This window comes from Podarcis muralis, chromosome 2 (assembly GCF_964188315.1).
Source record: "Podarcis muralis chromosome 2, rPodMur119.hap1.1, whole genome shotgun sequence".
Taxonomy (NCBI): Eukaryota; Metazoa; Chordata; class Lepidosauria; order Squamata; family Lacertidae; genus Podarcis; species Podarcis muralis.
In genome coordinates, this window is record NC_135656.1 from 36,211,718 (window position 1) to 36,225,768 (window position 14,051).

The following is a 14,051-nucleotide window of genomic DNA, read 5'->3' on the forward strand; positions in this document are numbered from 1 at the left end:
ACAGTGCAGGAGCTAAAGCAAGCAAGGCGGATGGAATACCTGTGACTACCCATATGCTGTTGGGCTCCAGCTCTCATCATCCCTGGTCATTGGCCCCACGGGCTAGGGCTGCTGGGAGCTGGCAGGCCACACATATTCCATCCCTGAGCTTAAGAAATGCAAAATGGTACAACTAGGCAGTGTGAATTAATGGTTAGAGTGCTGGTCTCTGAATACTGGTTTCTGGAAACGACAGGAGGGGAGAATGCTCTTGTGCTTGTGAGTTTCCCACCGGCATCTGACTGGCCTCCTTGAGAACTAGAAGGATGCTGAACTTGAAGGGTCTTTAATCTGATCAAGTAGGACTCTTTTTATTTGTGAACGTTCCTTTCCATCAACTTGAAAATGAAACAAAGGCTACCCTGCCCAAACTGCAGAACCTAGTGCCCATTCACTGGAGAATGTGCCCCCTCCACACTCAGAAGTGTTTACTTTTGAGTAAAACTATTCAAGGATTGCTTTTAAGTCCACATTGCAATCACTGGGACTCACTCTGAATAAGCATGATTCGTTGATATGTGTAGTAAGGACGTCTGTGCCTACAGAAAATAACAATTATACAAAATAATAATTATACAAAACAGTAATTGTACAATTATGAATACTTAGTTTTTGCTAAAGGGAAAAGCAAACTCGACTCTGATGGATCACACATGCTGTTCCTGTCAGTTGCACCGCGGTATTTGCTTAGGCAGGATTATAAACGCTCTTACTCAGAAGTAAGCCTCAATGATCTTCTTATGACAGGTCTTGCTCTTTCGTTTTTAGTGCATTTAGGGTTTGCCCAAAGGAGGTGTCAAGTTCTGAAACGGCGGTGAGGCTGTTTTTCTGCAGGCTGCATTAATTAAACTACAGTTGAGTGAAAAGCATTCGAGAGTACAGTATTTGCATCTGTACTGAAGCGGAGGATTTAAGTTCTAAAAAACTACATTTCCCGAAAGAGCTTTCGGTCTCGCGAGAGGAGCTCTTCCCCCGCCCGCGGGAAACCTCGGTCAAAGTTTGCGCAGGCGCTTCTGCTTTCTCTTTCCTTGCTACCGGCTTCAGAGGTGCAGTGATGGTGAGTAGCGCGGTTTCTCTCCGTAGGATCCCTTGTAATCCTCTACGGCTGCCGCTCCTAAGCAGAAGTGAGCTTGTGATATGTGTCCCGGGGGCGCTTGTGCACAGCCAGGAACATTTATTTATTGGTTGGCTCCTTTCTTTCTTTCTTAGCTTTTTTGTGATTTTAACTGCCTCCCCCCCCCCCCGACTCTACACGGGTTGTTGGTGCGTATCAGGCCAGTAAAGCGAGCCTCCCCCCTGTAGGTTGAGAAAGACGAGTGTATTGATGAGTTGCACAGCCTTAAACGTTTTGAATCGCATCCTTTATTTTCTTGCAGGAGAAGAACACGAGAGGAGGGCGAGTATGGAGCCACTCTGGCCTGTGCTTTACGAGCCTCTGGTCCCAATTGGAGCAAGTTGGTTGATTTAAAGGGGTGTGTATTTTGGGATGCATATTGTACTGGTTGCAGAAAGTTAAGGGGAAAGAGCAGGGAATTGCAAAAACTAACCATGGATTTGTTTGCATTCCTGCTTGAAATATACATAATGTATTTTTGTATAGGTAAGGTTTGTCGAGCATTCTTTTAAGTACAGTACCAAGAAGTTACAGATCCTATAAGTTCCTCTTCACTCCCTGCCCTCATGTATTTTGTGTGAAGGGTGTGGAGCCCATCCTGGCCCCAATTTCATGTGGTTGGCAAGGAGAGTAGAAAAGAAGATGCAAAGAGAAGAGGATGGTGATCTCTTGGCTGCAGCTTGCTTGTTTTTGATTGCCAGTATGTGGTCCCCAAAGGGACGTGGGTGGCGCTGTGGGTTAAACCACAGAGCATAAGGACTTGCCGATCAGAAGGTCGGCGGTTCAAATCCCCGCGACGGGGAGCTCACCCGTTGCTCGGTCCCTGCTCCTGCCAACCTAGCAGTTCAAAAGCGCGCCAGTGCAAGTAGATAAATAGGTACCGCTCTGGCAAGAAGGTAAACGGCGTTTCCGTGTGCTGCTCTGGTTCGCCAGAAGCGGCTTAGTCATGCTGGCCACATGACCCGGAAGCTGTCTTCGGACAAACGCTAGCTCCCTCGGCCAATAAAGCGAGATGAGCGCCGCAACCCCAGAGTCAGTCACGACTGGACCTAATGGTCAGGGGTCCCTTTACCTTTATGTGGTCCCCAACAAATTATTGTAAGATTTATTTGCAAGATTAATATTCTGCCCTCCCTTCTAAAGGAGCTCAGGGGAGAAAGCAACAAGTGATAAAACTTGTTCAAAACAGATGCAGCTAGTAGGTGCTGAAAAAACCAGAGAGGGCAGCTGTCTAATATTCAAGTGAAGGGAATTTCAAAGAGAAGGTGCCACCACACTAAATGTCCATGCCAGCAGATCTCCTGATAAGATGGGATCTGCAGGAGGCCCTCGCCTGCAGAGAGCAGTGATCCATTGGGTATAGAAGGGGAGACAATCTGGTCTGATACAGAGTAGGCACACTGAAATTAATGGAGCCAACTTAGTCATGTGTTTTATTTTCTGTGGGTTTACTCTGTATCTGGCCAGCACTGGATACCTACCACCCCTTGAAGTCAAGGGGGGGGGAATGCCCACCCCAGGTAGGTTTTGTGCATTGTCCGCTAGATGTCGCCACGAGGAAGAGAAATGAAGTTGCTTTTACCATGTGCATTTTGCCAGAGTTGTCCAGAGCTGAGCTTGTGATGATATAAAGTTATCCCTGTCTGAAAAGGAAATCTTTCTCATTGTGGAGTTGTCGATTCTGAAGCTCAGCTCTAGGGAAACCTGAAAGCTGCAGAATAGCTGAATTGTACCGCTGTCCCTAACCTTTCACTTCTCCCGTTCTCAGGCTGCATGTGATTTTTCAAGCAAACCAGTCAAGAAGACGCAAAGTTTCTTTGTGTTGAGATGTAAACACCTGAGACCACGTCCCTTGAAAAGAAATGAAGCCTGTGTTAGCCACCGTGTGGTTATCTGATTCATATGCACAATGGTAAGCGTGTGCCTGCAGTCTTGTTGGTTGCTTGATTCATTTCTTTATGGTTGCAGGTATAAAATCCCATGAGCCTGACTGATCCGATATGAGACTTTGAGTTCTGTCTACTCCTGCGTGTGACTTCCTCAGAAGAGTGTGTACACAGTTGCTATTGTGTAATCCAAATTAGTACTTTTGCACACAGAAGGTCCCAAGTTCAAGCCACTTTAAAGGACCTTGTTTAATAAATAATGAAATAATAATAAAGTCTTGCAATGTGCTAAAATGAGGAAGGCTACTAGAATGCACAGATTCCTATAGGGTTATAGTCAATTTCCGAATGGCAATTGGAATGAATTAATCAAATGTGATTAGTTGTTTACACACTATTTTTTATTCTTTTGGAGTGGGTGGGTGACCATCTTTAAATGTCAAAAGATTGCCCTTCCAAATGGTCACTGGCATAGGATGTATCTTGTTAAATATCCTTGCATAAAATACCAAGTGCGTTGTCAAGTGTTTGTAGGGATGAGTGGGAGACTTTGACATACCTATCACCATTTTGCAACTCTTCTTGATTGCAGGTGAGGGTAGAAATAACTGGAGGTGATTGGACAGCATGCAGCCTTTGCCCAATGCCTTGCTGTGGCCATTTGGAAGGGCAGTAGTTTTCTGCTTGGTCATTTTGGCCCCTGAAAATCCCCACATAGGCAACACATCCCTCTTGACTTGATGCATTCCTGTAGTCATTCAAAAATTCAGTATGTTCCTATGGCCAGTAGCGTTCATTCAGAAATTCAGCACGTCTCTAAAATCTACCCAACGCCAGTCGGAGTAAAAAATGCTGGGCTAGATGTACTGATGATCTGATTCAATATAAGATAGCTTCATGTTGAAATAGTTGTCCTTCATCTCCATGACATTGGTTGTGCAAAGTTGGGATTCCAACAAGCACCCCTAGGACATGTAAAATACTTTCTGGGCTGGATGTTTCTTGCAGAGTGTTAAGTATGCGCACACACAAAAATGTAAGGGATTTTTTTCCCCTGTAAAAGAAGGTGTGCTTTGTCTGCTGGCCCACATTGTTTGAATGCTCTGAAGCAAGTAAAGATGAATTCCGCTAATATAGTGGAAATTTGATGCTGCTCTTAATGTGCAGATGAACACAATGGCAACAGTTTGGTATGCTGCAACTAGCAGATTATCATCTAGGGCCATTCCTTGGGAAGAGTGAGGATCAAACTAAACGTGACTTAGAGCACTTTTTTTAATTCAGGGGTGTGGTTTTTTTGCAACAGCCTACTAATTTTTGTTGACAAAACAGCCAGGGGCTGCAGAGGAATGCAGATGAGGATTGGGAAAGAGGTTTAACTTTTTCCACCTTGCACTGTTTCCCCAACTTTAAATATTTTTAAAATTGTGACATAATAGCTTTGTGTATAGGGTGGGTTTTTTGGGGGGGGAGTTGGTGGGGGAATTTTCACTTGGAAAATGACATTGGAGGAAAGCATTAACCATCCATGGCCCTGCAATTGTTTTTGTAAACAAAGATGTTGACAGTTGCAAGCGCATGATGCAAAAATGTGCTTAAAGTCACGTCTACTTTCATCTGGAGCTGGACAGACGTGTCAGTGATGAATCCAGTTGGGGAAAGCAGATGGTGGATTAACTGTCAAAGTACTACTGCTCAAATATGTTTTGGAAGACAAGCTTTAGGCCTGATTCAGACACAGCAGTAATCTACGACTTGCTGCTATCCCATGTGAAGATGAGCTGTGGGTTTGCACACTTCCCCTCGCATCCCCATTCTTTTGTGGCACACCTTCCCAACTTTGAGCATAATGGGAACTGTGGTTGGTTTAAAAGTAGATGCATCTGATCTCCTTTCAGCAGCAAAAGGAAGAGGGAGGGAGAAGTGTGCAAGCCGAAGACTTGCCATGGCTTGTTTGCATCACTACATTCCCTTGCAATATGTTTGCTGTAGAACTGGAAGTAGGCTTGTTGGTTGAGTAGATTGCAATAAGAAATATATGATACTTTGGTGGTATTTGAAGTTTTTAAAGTGCCCATTAGAATCCTGTTACGTGAACCTTAGTAAGCCAGAAATCCCAGGTATCTGAAATTGTGTGTACAACACCACCCCAACGTACGTTGAGCAGAATAACTTTGTGCCACAAACTGGAATGTCTGGTTTTCTAAATGTCTGGTTTATCCCAGGACTGAAATGAAGCTGCTGAATTCACTAGAATTAAATTTGGGTCTTGATTTAATTCCACATTGTCCTCATTTTGCACAAAACAGATGAACTCTCAAAGACAAGATCGTATTTTTTATCTAGTAACAAGATGAAGCCCTTTCCCTCCAAACTGGACTCTTGTTCCTTTTGAATAACAAATTGTCATGGGGCTTGTGATTCAGTTGTTATTCAAGAAAACTGTCTGAAAGCAGTGTGCAAGTTTTAAAAGCAAAATGAAGAAATAAAATTGATATGTTTGGCTCCACAGGATGCAGACCATTTGCCTCTGGACTCAGAAGTCAGTTTGGAAACAGCTGCTCAGGGTAAGGAGCTCAGGGTAATGCTTATTCATTTGTTTGGCTTCTGACAAATTTGATAATCCCTTCATGTCAGTGGAATGTGAGTTGCCAAGGACCAGACTCCCTCATTTCAGTGAAGCCTGAGAAGTTATGACTGGATGGGGTTTAGGTTTTGGCCTCTAAATCAAGTGTAAATGCTTATTTGTGACATTTTAAGCAATGCAAGTGGTTGGAAATAATACTTGGATCTTGCTAGTCGAAGTCCACCATTCTGTCCACAACATCACATGACTGAGAAATCCTGGGCGGGACTTGCTTGTTTGATAGAAATGGCAAGGGCTTAAAGGTTACCCTGATTTAATGCCTCAACATTAAGCCAGCGGCCTCCATATTTTAACACAACAATCAAATTCTCTTCAAGGGGGCAAAATCCATCCATCAGCCAACACCAAAGAAACATTTGCACTTTAAGATCCTTTTTAATTTTTTGGAGAATATGGAAAAATCCTGAACTCTTCAATGGAGGCAGAAGATGCAATTTCATGATCTCAACAGGCGGTTGCTGAGAAACCAAGTGAAAAGTCATCACACCCTAAACTTTGCATATTTCAGAGCTGGCGTGGTGTAATAGGCAAGGTGCCAAACTAGAACTCGGGAGACCAAGGTTCAGGTCCTCAACATGGCCACAAAACTGCCTGGGATACCTTGGGCTGGTCTCTTTCCCCCCTCACAGGGTTGTTATGAGAAAAAGGCCATGTATGTAGCCTTGGAGGAAAGATTGAATATATTTTAGCCACCACAGGAAAGCAGTTGAAGAAGTTAACAGCTTTTTTGGATCAGTCCTAATGTTGGCTTTTTCATCTGTCACACTCCTCCTAAAAGCCTGTGATGTGATGTTATCCCTGTCTGAAAACTCAGCTATGAGGGAAAATAAATATGCACTGAGGCTTGCCCACTTTGCCATCTCACAGTTGTCTTTGGTAGGAGTGATTTCTTTTGAGATAGGTGTGACCGCTATATCCTTCCCGCAGCATCGTGATTCAAAATTCAGCTGTTGGGCTACATTTTCCAGTAGTTTCTCTGGCATTGATTTGAGATGGAAGGGTTTCTGAAAGCGGGCCTTTCGCAACACCAGTCCCCTTCTGGAGGCTATTACAGTAGCCACAGGGTACTCCAAAGATGCCAGTCAAAGGGAGAACAATCTGTCGTCTAGTTTTAAAATTTCTTGAATCTGTAGAGATTCATATATCTGAAGCTGGTATCAGAGGCAAAGAGGTAATGTATGCTTGGCTGGGAACAGGATAGACAAAACTGAATGTTCCTTGTGCCAGTATTTTGACATAGATGGAGGAGTTGCCTGGCCTCCTTGCAGCACTAAAATCATTGGAGCAAAAGAAAATGCCATTTTTCTACTTCCACTTTTATTGTGTTGTTGACTGGAAGGAGGCCTTGGCTCAGCAGCACGAGAAATGCCTTGTGTTTGAGAACTCTGGAGAGTTGTTGCCAGTCAAAGCACACAACCCTGGGCTTGATATAAGACAGCTTCATATTCAATATTTTTGTCCTGAAAACAAAGTTGATCGGCTTTACAGCGTCGTATCTTCAGGGTCACAGAGGCCTTTTCTGCATCTGCTTGTCTGCCATAAAACCCTTGAGTATTGTGGGGGGTTCTGGAGCATAAACTCTTCACATGGGGTGCTGCTCTAACTGTTGGGCCTCTGTGCCACCCTGAACAAACCACATGCACAAACACCCTCGAACACCCAACATTCCCCTGTGGCTGCACAGGCTGGTAATGTTGATGAGCCAATTGTTTTCCTGCGTAGGCTTTCCACCATCACTAAACCTCTCCCTGTGAACCTTCTGATAAGCTGTCAGGGTGTCACAGGGTGTCCTGAACATAGTTTGCGTCGTCTATGGCTGGGGGAGGGTGGTAGGGGTGGCATTGGTGGATGGGCACAACATTTAAGTACAGAGCGCACTTTCCACAATTAAGTATATAGCAAGCGGTTGTTGCTTTCTCATTGGAGACGAGGCCTTGTTGATCACCTAATTCCCTCTGGTCTTTTACAGTTACAGCTAAGAGGCGAAAAAATGGTGGGGAGAACATAGACCAGTTTTTCCATCATGCAGTGATGTCTTTTCCTGCAAGCTTCCTTGGAATCATATAAGCCCTTCAGCCATGATATTATAGGACCGAAGTAGAGGGATCTCTTGTTTTGCCTTGGAACTTTGCCTGCAAGTTGCCTCTCCATTAACTGCAAATGCCCTGGTAAGCAGTGTGTCCCTGCTTTTTTTGCTTTTCAAAGAATTCCTTCTTGGGATATGATTGCTGCTGTTTCTTTTCTCTGACCATTTGCCTGGGGAATAACAAAAGCCCATCAGCCCAGGATACAAAGCAGAACAGCCAAGCTTTCTGTTAGGACTCTCACCCAGCAGTAGGCGGGCGAGTAGAAGACTCTGTATGCACATCTTTGCAGAGGGAAGAGCGACAGTTTTGTTAAAGCAAATGCCATGCCTGATGCAAACGCCTTGCAGTGATGCCCTGAACATAATCGCTCTTGTTGTGCCATGTGTAGGTGTCTTAAATGTCACATTATTGGCATAGTCTCAGGGCTGTTTATACTAGAGGGTGTAATCGGTTGAGGGATATAAAGACTTAAAACTGTTAACTCTTTATAGTCCGCATGCACCACACAAGTGGAGACAGACTTTTGTAAGGTGCAAGAAGTGCTGGTGTCAAGTTAGTAATGGAGTTTTGGATCGTTTTTTACAGCATCAAAGGACTAGCATGTCATACACATGTTGGCACAGAGAGGGTGACAAAACATCTGTCAAAGAGTGAATGTCTGTGGGCAACATGAATGCCGAAGCATTTCTATATGAAAGGTATGTCCAAAGTCCGTCTCGGGGCCTTAATCTGGCCTGCCAGTCAGTTTAATCCAGCCCCTGTGGCAGTTTATTTCCTAGGGTAAAATCCTTAAAAAACCCTCAACAATTTAATCCTAAAAAAGGTCAACAACTTTGGTCAGCCCCCACGGCCCTTCACTTCATCAAATCTGGCCCTCTTTGAAAAAGTTTGGACACCACTGCTATATGACATAAACTTAGTTTGAGGGAAATAACAAGCAAATAGTTTGAGGATGAAACAGGGTTTTTTATTATTATTTTTAAAAAGCAACACATTCCTTGAGGCCATTTAGCTCTGCTTTTGCTGTTAATGTTTAGTGGTCTTTTTATGGTTTTACTGCCTACGTTGAGAAACTTCTGGGTTTTGGTGTTCTTTCACATTGAGCACAAAAAACCTGAAGGGCAAGGTAAAAACAAAGAACCTTTATTTTGCTACAGGTGCAGCTGTAAGAGAAGAATGCATTTCAAGAACGGAGGAGTTCTTTTTTATTATGGGTAAGTAAGCTGGACTATTTCTGTTTTCATGACCGAAAATAACTGGTTGAAGGACTCCATTTCATAGTTAACATTTTTTGCAGCTCTTGGTCCTTGGCTGTGTCGCCTATTCAGATTTCAGTGCTAGACTTTTATGTGGGTCTCTGAAAATACCATTAGCTTTCTTTGCAGCAGTCCTTGATCTCTGGCAGGTCCCCTGTCCCCCTACCTGGGGCGCCTTTCTGGTTTCCTTTTCAGCCTGAAATCATGTAGTGTTTGACCAAGTGCTTCTAGTAACACACTGTACTCAAGTAGCTTGTTGTAGAAATTAAACTGCCTGTTGTGTTAAGCAGTTTTCAGTGGGGATGCTTTGCTTTGGCCCACCACTCCAATTTTACTGGGAGCAAAGCACTTGCTTGCTTGCCCTTTTATGAGCAGCCCATAAGGATGGTCTGGCTGCTCCACCTGTTTTCTCTTTCCCCCAAATGAAGAGGCAGAACAGTGTGGCTGCAGCAACATAAACACCTGCAGTAGCAGCAGAGGTTGGACTGGGGTACAAACATAAGAAGCAACCTTGCTGGGTCAGAATCGAGGGCCCATCTAGTCTACCAGCAGCCAGTGAGATGCTTCAGGAGGCTCATGCCAGATGTGGGTTGCCTTCCTCTGTCCTCTGCAAGCTGTTGCTTTGGTGCCTGTTCACGTTTGAATTAGTTTTCCTGGCAAACAACTGCTGCTAGTCCTAGCCTCCTTGAACGTGTCTAAATCAAACTATCGTAAGTCAGTCTGCATTGAGAGAGAGTGTAGTAGAGTGGTACCTCGGGTTAAGAACTTAATTCGTTCTGGAGGTACGTTCTTAACTGAAACTGTTCTTAACCTGAGGTACCAGTTTAGCTAATGGGGCCTCCTGCCGCCGCCGTGCGATTTCTGTTCTTATCCGGAAGCAAAGCTGTTAACCCGAGGTACTATTTCTGGGTTAGCGGAGTCTGTAACCTGAAGCGTCTGTAACCTGAGGTACCATTGTACACCACGTGTTGAAGAAGGCTGCCTTTTTGTTAGCCCTGAACATAATACCAAAGGGCTTTGTTGGCTGCCCATGAAGGAAGGAACCCAGCCACAGAGATATGGGGTTTATCCTTTCTGCCCTGCTGCCTATGGGCCTGTATGCAAGCTGCTGGAGCTCAAAAGATCAAGTGGTTCCAACACAGCTATTCTGGCCTCGTTCTCTTTTGCCAGCCTTATTTTTTCAGAGCCATCATTTTTTGATTCGTCTCCTCTGCCATCGTTTTATACCTTTTACAGGTGCTGGCTTTTAAGCAGAAGGGCCTGGAAGTGCCGAGCCACCCAAAAGGAGTTTCCCTGCATTGAACAAGAAAGCAAACTTGATCAGCAGTGGTGGAAAAGTGCAGTCTGCCTTGGTAGTGAACCTTAAAGGAGGAAGCCATGGATTCTAAAGTAGCGTATCCCACGTACCTGAGCAGTTAGAAGCTTGGACTGGTCCATGAAGCTCACCAGGTGATCTTGGGCCAGTCACTGCCTCTCCAGTTAACCTACCTCACAAGGATGTTGTGAGGATAAAACGCGGGAGGGATAACCGTGCACTTTTCCCTCATCCTTGGAAAAAGAAGTAAAATAAGAACAATAATAAAAACTTTTCCCCAACAAAAAAACAGTTATCCTCATGTTGTGTGATGCTAGTGGGAAAGGTAGTGTTTGTTTTTTGGCCCTAAAGTTCTTTCGCCTCTAAAGCAAGCTTTGCATGTTTACTCAAAAGTAAGTCCTACTATTCTCAATACTGCTCGCTTCCAGGTATGCATGCACAGGAATTCAACCTTAATAACTTAACACTGATAGCAAGGTAGGCATCAGAACTGTTACGTGGCAAGTGGTCTTCAGGCTTCCTCGCCAGAGGGAATCCACATCAAAACTTGTGCATTGCAGAAGGCTCTGGGGCACTTCTCCCCTGTGCCCACTGTTCGGGTCAGGTCCTTAGCCAAAGTTTTCCCAAGAAAATACCCCACACTCCCCTGTGGCTGCACAATGCCGGGGAAGATGGATAACGGCAGACAAGTGAGCTTAAGGGAACTTTATCCACTTAATTACAGTAATGAATAGAAGAACATTGATAGCCTCTCCTAGGAACACAGAAGATCACTGTTTTGAACCCTAAATCACTCACAGATTTGGGCACAAGGAGCGGTCAGAAAAGTGATACTCCCTGTTACATGTGAACAAAATTTGTTTGCCGGACTCAAGCCACCCATTTGCCCCTGCTTTTGATAGCAGGAGATGATGCGGAACAGTTAACACTTCCTAGAGTTTATACTTTCATTTTACAGTCTTCATCTGCTGCTGGTGGTTTAACATTCATACAGTGCCAACAGTTTGTCAAAAATGCTATATCTGGTTGCTTTATCAAAGAAGGAAGTTCAGGCTGTCAACTCTTTCTGGATCAGTTCCTTCCAGTTTGAAGCAGGCAAGAACCACTGATGAGAGATGGAACAAATGTTTGGTCTTGCACCAGAAGGCAAGGCTTGTTTCCCACTACTCTAGGGTGGTAAGGCCAAACTAGACCCCCTTCTTCCTAGGACCGCAGAAAGTAGAGCTATTTTTCTGGAATAATAGAATTAGGGAGTTGGAAGGGACCACAAGGGTCTTCTAGTCAAACCCCCTGCAATGCAGGAATCTTGCCCAATGCTATAGGGATTTCTAATTGCAGGGGAGCAGGAAGTAGGATATTAGATAACAAAGTTGTTTTGTGAGGGGAAAGAGGGTGTCTCCTAACAATTCTGAACACCCTTCACAAGGGGAAGCCATGACTGTTGGAAGTTACTTGCTTTAACTGTATACTGCAGATTGGGGAAGTAGGCATTCTTTACAAAACTGCATCCTACAAAACTGGAATTTTTTTTAAAGGGTTTCCCAGGATGTGGTACAAAGCTTATCTGTGAACATCTACTGCTCAAAGTTGTCAGTATTGCTCCATACATTTTTTTGGTGGTTTACTGTCTTTCATAAAACTCCATAAAGGCAGTGCCAGTCTGCTTCCTAGAGTCAAACGGAGCTGCCCCACCAAAGCCCTCTAGGGCTACACTGCTCGTGTGGTCCAGTGTCCTAGTGGTCAGAAGTTTGACAGGAGGTTGCAGCCTTCTTTCCTCCTAAATAACTTTAATAAAACTATTCCTTCCAGTAATACCTATCTGAAGAAGTGTGCATGCACACGAAAGCTCATACCAAGAACTAACTTAGTTGGTCTTTAAGGTGCTACTGGAAGGAATTTTTTTTGTTTTGACTATGGCAGACCAACACGGCTACCTATCTGTAACTTTAATAAAACTGTTTAATGCACAAGAGTCAACATAGCCAGTTTTGCAGTTTACCACATTTGTAGCCTAAAGAAGTGTAACCCGTATCATCTATGCGATAAATCAGAGGTGCATTTGAAGAGGTGCTCAGGGTGCAAGCCTGAATGCATCCCCATTTATTTCTCAAGCATGCATGGATTCTGTTAATGGGCAACAGGAGGACACTATACAACTGACATGGGTTCCTTCCAGATAGGTATTTAATATTGCAACAAGGTCATTCAGATATTGCAAATAATTCTGCAGTACATTGTTGGCAACAGTTTGCCATTTGGGTGCTGGCAGTGCTAGTTGGATGCTGTAGAAGTGCATGTGTTAGCAGTACCTGTTCTTCAATAAGCATCCATCTGGAAGCACTCTGTGTAGCCTCCCAACTGGGAGGTATCTTGCAGACAGGGTGCAGTGTGTCCCTGAAATACACATGGGAGCATAGGAAGCTGCCCTTTGCTGAGTCAGACCATTGGTCTATCTAGCTCCATATTGTGGTTCTCGGATGAAGGCATCTCAAGTCCTTCCTGGAGATAGAAGGGGTTAAACCCTGGACCTTCTGCCTGCAAGGCGCTGCCACGGAGCCCCAGCCCAGCCTGTCATTAGCATTGTGTATCATTGACTAAAGCGCAATGGTCAAACGCACCTGTCAAGAAATTATTTGGATTTCAACACGGAACAAGAAAAACCTAAATCGGGATGGTGTGTTTTGCCATGAAGCATAACCAGCATCATGCTTTGCTGCTGTTCCTTGATTGTAAAGAGGGAGGGTAGTTGGCAAAAGAACTTTGGCTTCAGTCGTGTGCTAGTCATGGAGTTTCCCTTACTCGCATGAAAGATAAATGTTAGTCATGTAACCATAAAGGCTACTTGTTTCCTCCAATCTAGAACTGCTTTCCTCTGATGGACCAATTTCTACATTTAAAAAGACCTGATTTTGGAAACCACAGAAGATTCAGTAAACATGCCTATGATCAGTCAACTGCTTCCAAGTGCTGTGATCCTGTGTGTACACTTCTTGGGAGTAAGCGCTGTTGAACACAGAGGGACTTGCTTTGGAATCAGGGTGTACAGGGCTGCACTGATCGTTGGGATGCAGTCAGGTTTCCTACAGTATGAAGGAAACATCCAGAGACTCCTTAGCACTGCCAAAGGATCAGTTTGGGACTTAACGGCCCATTACAAAATCTCGACAAAACATGTCCCCCAAAAATCAGTTCTCTGATGGAAAAAAGTTCTGACTTCCTATTGTGGCGGAATTGGACCACACTCTTCAGCATCCATTTGAAGAGTTGCTTTGCTGGTGGGATGGGGTCCCACCTGCATTTTGTAAGGTAACACTTAAATTTGGTACAGGTATATTTGTTGACTTCAGCTGACCAAAACTGCCCTGTGGTATTCGCTTGCATTTCCAGCTTTGGCTGAAAGCCTGGATTTGTGTCTTGCCTGGGTGACCTCTCCTGTCACCTGTGTACAAAGTCTGCCCAGGTAGGGGTTTTTCCTCTTCCTTAATGGTTACTTTTGACATTTCCCCTCAGGTATTTCTTCCTTCTCGACCTTCCATTTCATCTGTGTTAATACATGCCCACTCTCAACTTTCACCTTAAGAGTTGCATTGCGTGTTATATTTTGTTTGGTGTACACAAAACATGCTGCAAAAGCATACTTAAAAGCAGCACGTGAATGGCTCTGGAAAGGGTGCTGCAGAGCTGGCTGTGGCTCCGTGTATACCTTT

At 44.3% G+C, this 14,051-nt stretch overlaps 1 long non-coding RNA gene and 1 other non-coding gene across 3 annotated transcripts; both read left to right on the forward strand.

The window, feature by feature from the left end:
- The first annotated feature begins 1,020 nt into the window (after nucleotides 1-1,020).
- LOC114590657 (uncharacterized) lies at nucleotides 1,021-10,633 on the forward strand. Of its 2 annotated transcripts, XR_003705142.2 has the most exons (8): nucleotides 1,021-1,096; nucleotides 1,416-1,511; nucleotides 2,922-3,065; nucleotides 5,552-5,606; nucleotides 7,656-7,854; nucleotides 8,359-8,471; nucleotides 8,931-8,987; nucleotides 10,266-10,633. It is a non-coding gene; the product is annotated as an uncharacterized LOC114590657 (long non-coding RNA). The 2 variants fall into 2 exon arrangements; XR_003705143.2 differs by lacking the exon at nucleotides 8,359-8,471.
- On the forward strand, nucleotides 2,765-2,845 carry LOC114593108 (small nucleolar RNA R38). Its single transcript, XR_003705602.1, has one exon. It is a non-coding gene; the product is annotated as a small nucleolar RNA R38 (small nucleolar RNA).
- Nucleotides 10,634-14,051: the final 3,418 nt, after the last annotated feature.